The sequence below is a fragment of the Chiloscyllium punctatum genome, chromosome 10, assembly GCF_047496795.1.
Source record: "Chiloscyllium punctatum isolate Juve2018m chromosome 10, sChiPun1.3, whole genome shotgun sequence".
Lineage (NCBI taxonomy): Eukaryota > Metazoa > Chordata > Chondrichthyes > Orectolobiformes > Hemiscylliidae > Chiloscyllium > Chiloscyllium punctatum.
In genome coordinates this window covers 56,654,783-56,664,916 of record NC_092748.1, presented here as the reverse complement: position 1 = coordinate 56,664,916, position 10,134 = coordinate 56,654,783, and positions in this window count along the sequence as shown.

Below are 10,134 nucleotides of genomic sequence, written 5' to 3'. Positions count from 1 at the left end.
ACACATTGGTAGGGAAAGGGAGAAAGACCTGATAAGAGAATACAGGGAGTTAGGTTGGAAGGTAGAAGGCAGGACGAGTAGAGTAGTAATCTCAGGATTGCTATCAGTGTTAGTGAGGCTAGGAATAGAGAACGAGTGCAGATAAACTTGTGGCTGCAGGGCTGGAGTAGGAGGAAGGGCTTCTGAAATGTGGATCATTTGGATACCTTCTGGGGAAGGTGAAACCTATACAAGGAGGAAGGGTTGCACCTGAACTGGAGGGTCACCAATATTCTGGGTGGGAGGTTTGCAAGAGCTATTTGGGAGGGTTTAACATATATTGGCAGGAGTGTGGGAACCTGAGCTATGAATCAGATGATGGAGTAGGTAGTCAACGGCTTGATACACCATGCTGAGAATCTGTGAGGAGGGATAGGCACTTGACAGGGCAAAGGTGCAGTCAGTGTGATGGATTAAGTGTGTCTATTTTAATGCAAGCAGTATCAGGGCTAAGGATGGCAAGCTCAGAGCATGGGATCAGTACTTGGAACTATGATGTTGTGGCCATTATGGAGACTTGGACATCACAGGCAGGAATGGTTGTTGGATATTCCAGGGTTTACATGTTTCAAAAGGAATAGTGGGGAAGGTAAAAGAGGTGGTGGAGTGGCATTGCTAATCAGGGATAGTATCACAGCTGCAGAAAGGGAGGTCGTCAAGGAGGGTTTGTCTACCAAGTTAGTATGGGTGAAAGTCAGAAACAGAAAAGGAGCAATCAATTTATTGGGAGTTTTCTACGGACTCCTCAATAGCAACAGAAACACGGAGGAGCAGATTGTGAGGTAGATTTTTGAAAGGTGCAGAAGTAACAGGGTTGTTGTCATGGGGGATTTTATCTTCTCTAATATTAATTGGAACCTCCTTGGTTCAAATAGTTTGGAAGGAGCTGTTTTTGTCAGGTGTGTCCAGGAAGGGGTTCCTGACGCAATATGTAGATAAGCTGACTAGAGGGAAGGCCATATTGAATTTGGTGCTTGGCAACAAACCATAACAGGTGTCAGATCTCTTAGCGGGAGAGCATTTCAGTGATAGTGGTCACAACTCTCTGACATTTACTATACTCTTAGAGAGGGATTGGAGCAGATTGGATGGAAAAGTATTTAATTGGGTGAGAGGGAACTACAATGGGGCATGCACCATGGGGTGGCACGGTTGCTCAGTGGTTAGCACTGCTGCCTCACAGTGCCAGGGACCCTGGTTCGAGTCCCACCTTGGGTGACTGTCTGAAGTTTGCACGTTCTCCCCATGTCTGCGTGGGTCTCCTCTGCTTGCTCCTGTTTCCTCCCATAATCCAAAGATGCACAGGTTACATCTTTGTTACATGTACATTAGTCAGGGGTAAATATACGCTGGTGGAATGGGATTTGGTGGGTTACTCTTCGAAGAGTCAGTGTGAAACTGTTGGGCTGAAGGGCCTGTTTCCCTACTGTAGGGAATCTAATTTAATCATAACATTAGGCAGGAACTGAGATGCCTAAATTGGCAACAGAGGTTCTCAGCGAAATGCACAACTGAAATATGGAGGTTGTTTAGGAAGCACTTGCTGATAGTGCTGAAATGGTTTGTCCCACTGAGGCAAGAAAGGGATGATAGGGTGAAGGAACCTTGGGTGACATGGGTTGTGGAACAGCCAGTCAAGAGGAAGAAAGAGGGGAAAGTGAGGACTGCAGATGCTGGAGATCAGAGCTGAAAATGTGTTGCTGGAAAAACCCAGCAGGTCAGGCAGCATCCAAGGAGCAGGAGAATCGATGTTTCGGGCATGAGCCCTTCTTCAGGAATGAGGAGAGTGTGTCTAGCAGGCTAAGATAAAAGGTAGGGAGGAGGGACTTGGGGGAGGGACGTTGGAAATGCGATAGGTGGAAGGAGGTCAAGATGAGGGTGATAGGCCGGAGTGGGGTGGGGGCGGAGAGGTCAGGAAGAAGATTGCAGGTTAGGAAGGCGGTGCTGAGTTCGAGGGATTTGACTGAGACAAGGTGGGGGGACAGGAAATCAGGAAACTGGAGAAATCCGAGTTCATCCCTTGTAGTTGGAGGGTTCCTAGGCGGAAGATGAGGCGCTCTTCCTCCAACCGTTGTGTTGCTATGGTCTGGCAATGGAGGCGTCCAAGGACCACCATGTCCTTGGTGGAGTGGGAGGAGGAGTTGAAGTGTTGAGCCACGGGGTGGTTGGGTTGGTTGATCCAGGTGTCCCAGAGGTGTTCTCTGAAACGTTCCGCAAGTAGGTGGCCCGTCTCCCCAATATAAGACCACTCCCTCCGTGACTCCCTCGTCAGGTCCACACCCCCCACCAACTCAACCTCCACTCCCAGCACCTTCTCCTGCAACCGCAAGAAATGCAAAACTTGCGCCCACACCTCCCCCCTTACATCCCTCCAAAGCCCCAAGGGATCCTTCCATATCCACCACAAATTCACCTGCACCTCCACACACATCATTTACTGCATCTTCTGCACCCGATGTGGCCTCCTCTATATTGGGGAGACAGGCCGCCTACTTGCGGAACGTTTCAGAGAACACCTCTGGGACACCTGGACCAACCAACCCAACCACCCCATGGCTCAACACTTCAACTCCCCCTCGCACTCCACCAAGGACATGCAGGTCCTTGGACTCCTCCATCGCCAGACCATAGCAACACAACGGTTGGTGGAAAAGCGCCTCATCTTCCGCCTAGAAACCCTCCAACCACAAGGGATGAACTCGGATTTCTCCAGTTTCCCCATTTCCCCTCCCTCCACCTTGTCTCAGTCAAAGCCCTCGAACACAGCACCGCCTTCCTAACCTGCAATCTTCTTCCTGACCTCTCCGCCCCCACCCCCACTCCGGCCTATCACCCTCATCTTGACCTCCTTCCACTTATTGCATTTCCAACGCCCCTCCCCCAAGTCCTTCCTCCCTACCTTTTATCTTAGCCTGCTGGACACACTCTCCTCATTCCTGAAGAAGGGCTCATGCCCAAAATGTCGATTCTCCTGCTCCTTGGATGCTGCCTGACCTGCTGCGCTTTTCCAGCAACACATTTTCAGCAGAGGAAGAAAGAAGCTTACTTCAGTTTGAGGAGGCAAGGATCAGACATGGCTTTAGAAGGTTACAAGGTAGCCAGGAAGGAACTGAGGAATGGATTGAGGAGAGTTAGAAGGGAACATGAAACAGCTTTACTGGGTAGGATTAGGGAAAACCCTAAGGCATTCTACACTTAGATGAAGAACAAGAGAATGGCCAGAGTGAGCGTAAGGTAAATCAGGAATAGTGGAAGGAACTTGCGTCTGGAGTCAGAGGATGTAGGGGAGGTGCTTAATGAATATTTTTTTTCAGTGTTCACTACTGAGAGGGACCTTGATGTTTCTGAGGACAATATGAAACAGACTGATATGCTTGAACAGGTAGATTTCATGAAGGAGGATGGGCTGAAAATTTTGAAAAACATAAGGATAGATAAGTCTCCTGGGCCAAACGCAATATACCCTACATTAATACAGGAAGTGAGGGAAGAGATTGCTGCGCCTTTGGTGATGATCTTTGCGTTATCACTGTCCGCTGGAGCAGTGCCAGATGATTGGAGGGTGGCAAACGTTATTCCCTTGTTCAAGAAAGACAGTAGAGATAATCTTGGGAATTACAGGCCAGTCCGTTGTACGTCAGTGGTGGGCTAAGTATTAGGATTCTGAGAGACAGGATTTATGATTATTTGAAAAACCATAGTTTGATTAGAGATAATCAGCATCGCATTGTGAGGGGCAGGTCATACCTCACAAACCTTATTCAGTTCTTTGAGGTTGTGACAAAACACATAGATGAGGGTGGAGCAGTGGATATGGTGTACATGGATTTTAGCAAGGCATTTTATAAGGTTCCCCATGGTAGGTGCATTCAGAAAGTAAGAGGTCTGGGATACAGGGAAATCTGGCTGTCTGGATACAGAATTGGCTGACCTATAGAAGACAGGGGGTGGTGATAAATGGAAAGTATTCAGTCTGGAGGTGAGTGACCAGTGGTGTTCCAAAGGGATCAGTTCTGGGACTTCTGCTGTTTGTGATTTTTATAAATGACTTAGATGAGGATGTGGAAGGGTGGTTAGTAAGTTTGCCGATGACACCAAGGCTGGTGGAATTGTGGATAATGTGGAGGGCTGTTGTAGGTTGCAGTGGGATATTGACAGGTTGCAGGACTGGACTGATAAGTGGCAGATGGAATTCAAACAGGAAAAGTGTGAAATAATTCACTTTGGATGGTCAATTTGAATGCAGAATACAGGGTTAAAGACATGATTCTTGGCAGTGGAGGAACAGAGGGATCTTGGGGTCTATGTCCATAGATCCTTCAAAGTTGCCACCCAAGTCGATAGCGTTGTTAAGAAGGCATATGCTGTGTTGGCTTTCATTAGCGGGGGTTTGAGTTTAAGAGCTGCGAGGTTATTCTGCAGCTCTATCGAGCACTGTATAGATCTCACTTGGAATATTGTTTTCAGTTCTGGTCACCTCATTATAGGAAAGATGTGGAAGCTTTAGAGTGATTGCAGAGGAGATTTGCCAGGATGCTGCCTGGACTGGAGGGCATGTCCTATGATGAAAAGTTGAGGGAGCTAGGGATTTTCTCATTGCTGTGAAGAAAGATGAGAGATGACTTGATAGAGGTGTACAAGTCGTTGAGAGGCACAGATAGAGTGGATAGCCAGAGACTTTTTCTCATGGCGGAAATGTTTATCATGAGGAGGCATAATTTTAAGGTAATTGGAGGAAGGTTTAGGGGAGATATCAGAGGTAGGTTCTTTACACAGAGAGTGGTGGGTGCATGGAATGCACTGCCAGCAGTGGTAGCAGAGTCAGATACATTAGGGACATTTAAATGACTCTTGGCTAGGCACATGGAAAAAAGTATAGTGAAGGGTATGTAGGTTAGTCTGATCTTAGAGTAGGATAGAAGGCCAGCATAACATTGAGGGCCAAAGGGCCTGTACAGTGCTGTACTGTTCTATGTTCTATGTCATAAAGCAAAGTGGCAGTAAATGGAAAGAAACTGGCTGATCAAATTTAGAAACTCTCCTGTGAAATATTTTTGTCTGATTGGGAAGTGCTTTAGGATATTCTGAGGTCATGGAAAATGTTATATCAATGACATTCTTTATTTATTTTATGTGATCTTAGGTCATGTAAGGGGAGGAAGTGGTGTAGTGGTAATGTCACAGGATTTATAATCCAGAGGCACATGGCAGCTGGTGAGATTTAAACTCAGTTAATAAAATTCTGAAATTGTAAGTTCGTCTTGGAAATGTTCACTATGAAACAATTATCGAGTCATGCACCATGGAAACGGGTCCTTTGCTCCAACTCGTCCATGCTGACCAGGTGTCCTAAACTGAACTAGTCCTGTGCTTGGCCTATATTCTCTAAACCTTTCCTATTCGTGTCACCATCTAAATGTCTTTTCAATTGTCAATTGTTGTAAAATAGCCAGCTGGTTCATTAATGACCTTTAGGGAAAGATATCTGCCATCCTTGCCCAATCTGGCCAATAGGTGGTTCTAGACCCACAGCAATATGGTTGACTCCGAAATGACCTTGAGTTCAAAGGCACTTGGAAATGGACAGTAAATGCCGACTTTGCCAGCAAAATGCACACCCTACAAAATAATTTTAAAACTTAGATATATGATGACAACATGCAAATATTATCTTAATCCTTTTATCATATTCATGAATAAGAATTCTTATCTGCAATTCCACTGCATCTTCTAACTCTTCCATTACCTGATCCTACACCTAATGAAATTCTAATCCAGACAGATGCTATCTGTAGACTCTTCTCTCACACATTACTTCCTGAGCTACACCTTTGTATAAACACCAGTGTCAAAACTTATCCTGCAGTAAGTTCTGCTGTTCCATTATCTATGTCCTTGTTGGTTTTGATGGACCCCCTATCCATCAATGTGCTAATTCAAATTCCTTTTTCACTAATTTCCACTTTCATTCACAATTTTTCTTTGCAAACCCTTTCTCCCAAAGGCTTCGTCTTTGCTTTCCTTTCTTCCTTCTCTGGCTCTTGAATTCATTCTTGTCCCACCTTTGGTGGCAGAGGTTTTAGCGAATCTGATTATATTCACAGGAACTGCTTTCTAAACATCATGTTGATGCTTATGTTCCCCCATTTAATAACTTTCTCAAAACGTCTTTTTTTTAAACTGTGATCTCAATCAACTCTCCTACAAATTGTCAGTTCTTCTACTCATCTCAGACATACATTGAGAAGTTTACTGCATTAAAGGTACAACAAAAATACACTATGTCATTTTGTTCAATTCCTGTAGGATTGTTTAAATTGAAAATGAGAGTAAACTGAATGTTATTTGAATTCTGGGAAGATTGTATAGTATAGTAATATATCACAGCCTTTAAAGAAGTAAATCATGGCATTTAAGTACATTGAAGAAATCTCATCTTTCAAAAGGAGAGCCATTTTCTTAAAAGAGCAGCCTGGTCTTTACATTTGTGTTTTCTTATATTACTGGACATAATAGAAGCACTAGCATGCCTGCATAAAAAAAAATCCTGAAAGATGCAATTTTGCTGCCTTCTCACGCTGTCATTAGTCAATAGGAGCACGTGCAGTAACATATTTTAATTAGCATTTTTGAATGCACACCTGCTGATGCTAATTTCAAGCTTGTTGTAATGAGAAGACTGGAGATTCCTCATCTAAACTCAAAAATGACACAAATTACTCACTGAGCCATTGTCAGATAATCTCTGTGAAAGGAAAAACATCTCCTCCCTGAATCTCTTCAAAATCCAAGAGATGATCAAATTGATTTGTCATTTTGCTTGCTATAAAATTGTTTGAAATAGAAGAGTTTTTTTGATCACATCTTATATGGAACTTGATCTGCACCTGTTTACAAGCATTGTTTTAGAAATATATAATGGGAAAAAAGGGGACAGTCTTTTGGTTGGAATGCTGGAATTCAATCAGCTGCTTTGTGTTGTGGTAGGATGTGGATTGGCATTTAAAGTTCCTCTGAATGAATTATTTCAGCCATGTTAGCACGGTGAAGTGGTAAGAATAGATCAAGCATTTCCTGCAGGGAAGTGTCATAAAGAGTTATAGGCTACTTATATACAGCTGGTCGAGAGCAATATAGCAGGACGATGTAGCAGGCCTTGGAACAGTGAATGCTCCTATTGCTTTAACTGAGTAGGTATGTAGCAATGAAGTTTTACAACTAGGAATTAAAACTTAAAAGAGCAACATTTCTCAAAAATCTTTGTGTGTAAAATGATTAGGTGTTGTAACACTAAACCATACAAATTCAGCTTCATCTTGTATGATTAAGAAAGAGAATGATCACTTAGGACCTCTCCCTCCAGCTTATTCAAGAAAAAGTTTCAAAATAGTGTAGTGATTGCAATGAGGTCAGCCAGGTGGAACTCAGAGAATATGAGGTCCCTGATTGGGGCTGTTAATCTGGTCCAAACAGGGAGTCCTGGCTGACAGATAAGAACAGAAGTGTTAGACATCCTGATAATCTGAGAGCTGGTTTCGATGGAGTTGGATTAGTGTCAAGGACTTTCCACATGTAAATAAAGGATGACTTGATTATGTCAAACCAGCTGCTGTAGAGTTATTTCAGTCATAAAAGTCTGAAATAAGGAAATCTACATCAAGGAGTGATCATTTGAATAACTGTAGCTCAATCCTAATGTTCTCATTTCAGTATTCAACTACACAATTCTAATATAAACAGAAATCAGTTTAGCATTTCATCTCTCAGCTATTCAAATTCCTTAATGAGCACAATGGAGAATATAGGAATAGGATTGTAAAATGAGAAATGCCTTTCTGAAGTTGGGATTGAGGAAAAGAACTAAAATTGACTTGCAAAGTTAGAATAATAAACAATAAAAATTCTGACATTGTTGAGTTGCATTTTATGGTTTCTACAGGCCAACATTTGTTAATAGGAGTACATGTGTGAACCCATATTTTGATTAGAATTCTGTTTAGCGATTGTCCTGCCAAAACCACAATCTATAAGTATCTGTACAGTTACATTTATTTATAATGATAAGTGAGGTTTGCTTATATGGATCAGATCGACCTGTAATCATTGTCTATTGTTTCAGCACAGAAAAGAATTTCACAGCTTGTTCACAGGAATTCCAACCATGCTGAAATAATATATTATGATTAGAGAACAATACCATAAATCTGTTTGCATTTATAAACCAAAAACTGACATATTTTAACTGTTTAGTTTCTCGCAGTTAAACCCCTGATACTTTACGTCTCCAATTACCTGCCTTAATGCAAAAGCTTAGCCTCTTCCCATACTTAGACATCCCTGTGCTCCATTGAGACCTCTGCATTTATCGACCTATCTAACTCAAGAGAAGATTTACGTCGTTTTGTGTAGAGAGTAGCAAATATTAATGAGCACATTGTATCAATAATCTGTTATGGAACAAACAATTTAGTGGTAGCACACTGGCCCTTGCATCAGGATTTGCAACAATGAGCCCTGCTTTCAGTCCCTGGAAAGTGAAAACCAGCTGCAGCTGTGTACTCTGGATTGATACTCAGTGGGATACTTTTAATTAATATGTGCAGTGATGTAATTCCACAAGCTGGGAACATCTAAGATATAGCGCGAGTAGATTCATACATAGAGTGCTGCATAAACTTTTTTTCTAACAAGATAGCATGTTGTTATGATCTCCAAACAGGAAACGTAAATCAAGAGGAATAACCCCCAAATGAAGAAACTATCAACAAGTCATTCGTTATAGCTTTTACTTTAATTTGAACAGTATGCATATAAATCAAACATGAATTAGCAGGCAAATTACAGTTGGTACAAGCTTTAAATTATACAGATGCAAGATAGATATTATCATGAAATTATAAGCATCCACATCAGTCCTGCGCAAATGTTACACCATTTGCAACCTCACAGTTTTTTCAACATGGCCTCCAAGATGGAGGATTGTTAACTTTTGTTGCACAAAGGATTTGGTCGAGTCACCTGTGACGATAGGTGCACTCCATCTGAGCAACCCCCATCCCCCGATAAAACTGTCATCCAAATAACACGGAAAAAGGAAAGTGCAAGAAGGTGAAGAAGAAAGAAGCAGAGCAATCTTCCAAACAGCTAAAAAGTTACAGAAGGTCTGAGCCCGGTCATTTTGCATCTCCAACAGGGCCATCCTAAACATATTCTCAGACTTTAATAGTTCAGCAATTACACTGCTTATTTTTATTGCAGTGCAATAACTTCACAATTTATTTTTTTTCATGGAATGTGAAAGTTTCTGCCAAGGCCAGTATTGCCCATCCCTTGCCCTTTAGAATGTGGTGATGGACCTTCTGGAATTGCTGCAACCCTTCTGGTGCTGGTACTGTTAAAAGGCAGTTGGATTGGTAATTTATGGGTTTTCACTAGGTATTGTTGCATCCATGCATGGTCTCACACTTTCTTATTCCTTCCCCAACACCCAACCTGCCAGGATCTTTTTCCAGTTCTCTAATCGGTTATTCCTGATTTCCTTTGCTATGATTGGCAGCTCTACTTCAAAATTATTCAGGCCTGTGGTGTAATTTGGGGTATAACTCCCCTAATTTATTCGCCTCTCTCCGTTTTATTATTCCTTAAATTTTTTTAACCAAAAATTCTGTCACTTAGTTGTCTTAATCTTTCTTTTGGTGGCTTACTGTGAAGTTTTACCAACTTGGCTGTCTTGACAATGAAGTCCTTCGAGATGTTTTACTAAAGCGGCATATACTGTAAATGCAAGTTGTGCAGTAAAAACTACTAGTTTCGGTCACTGTGGTAGAAAGCGGATATTTAACAATCGTTAGCGGTGGCAAAGACCCGAGTGATGTACATCAAATAAATATTTAGCAGCTACGTGAAGTAGGATGTTTGTACAGTGGGTTGAGATGTTGAATTGTATCCAAATGTGCTAAGTTTTAAAAGTGATTTCCATCATCCTTATGATACAAATATCCGTCCACAAAGGAGGCGTGGTCTCTGATCTTGTGCAAAATGACTATTCTGTAAATAAGGGCTAGATATAACGAATAAGAGCTTTTAAGGTTTGAA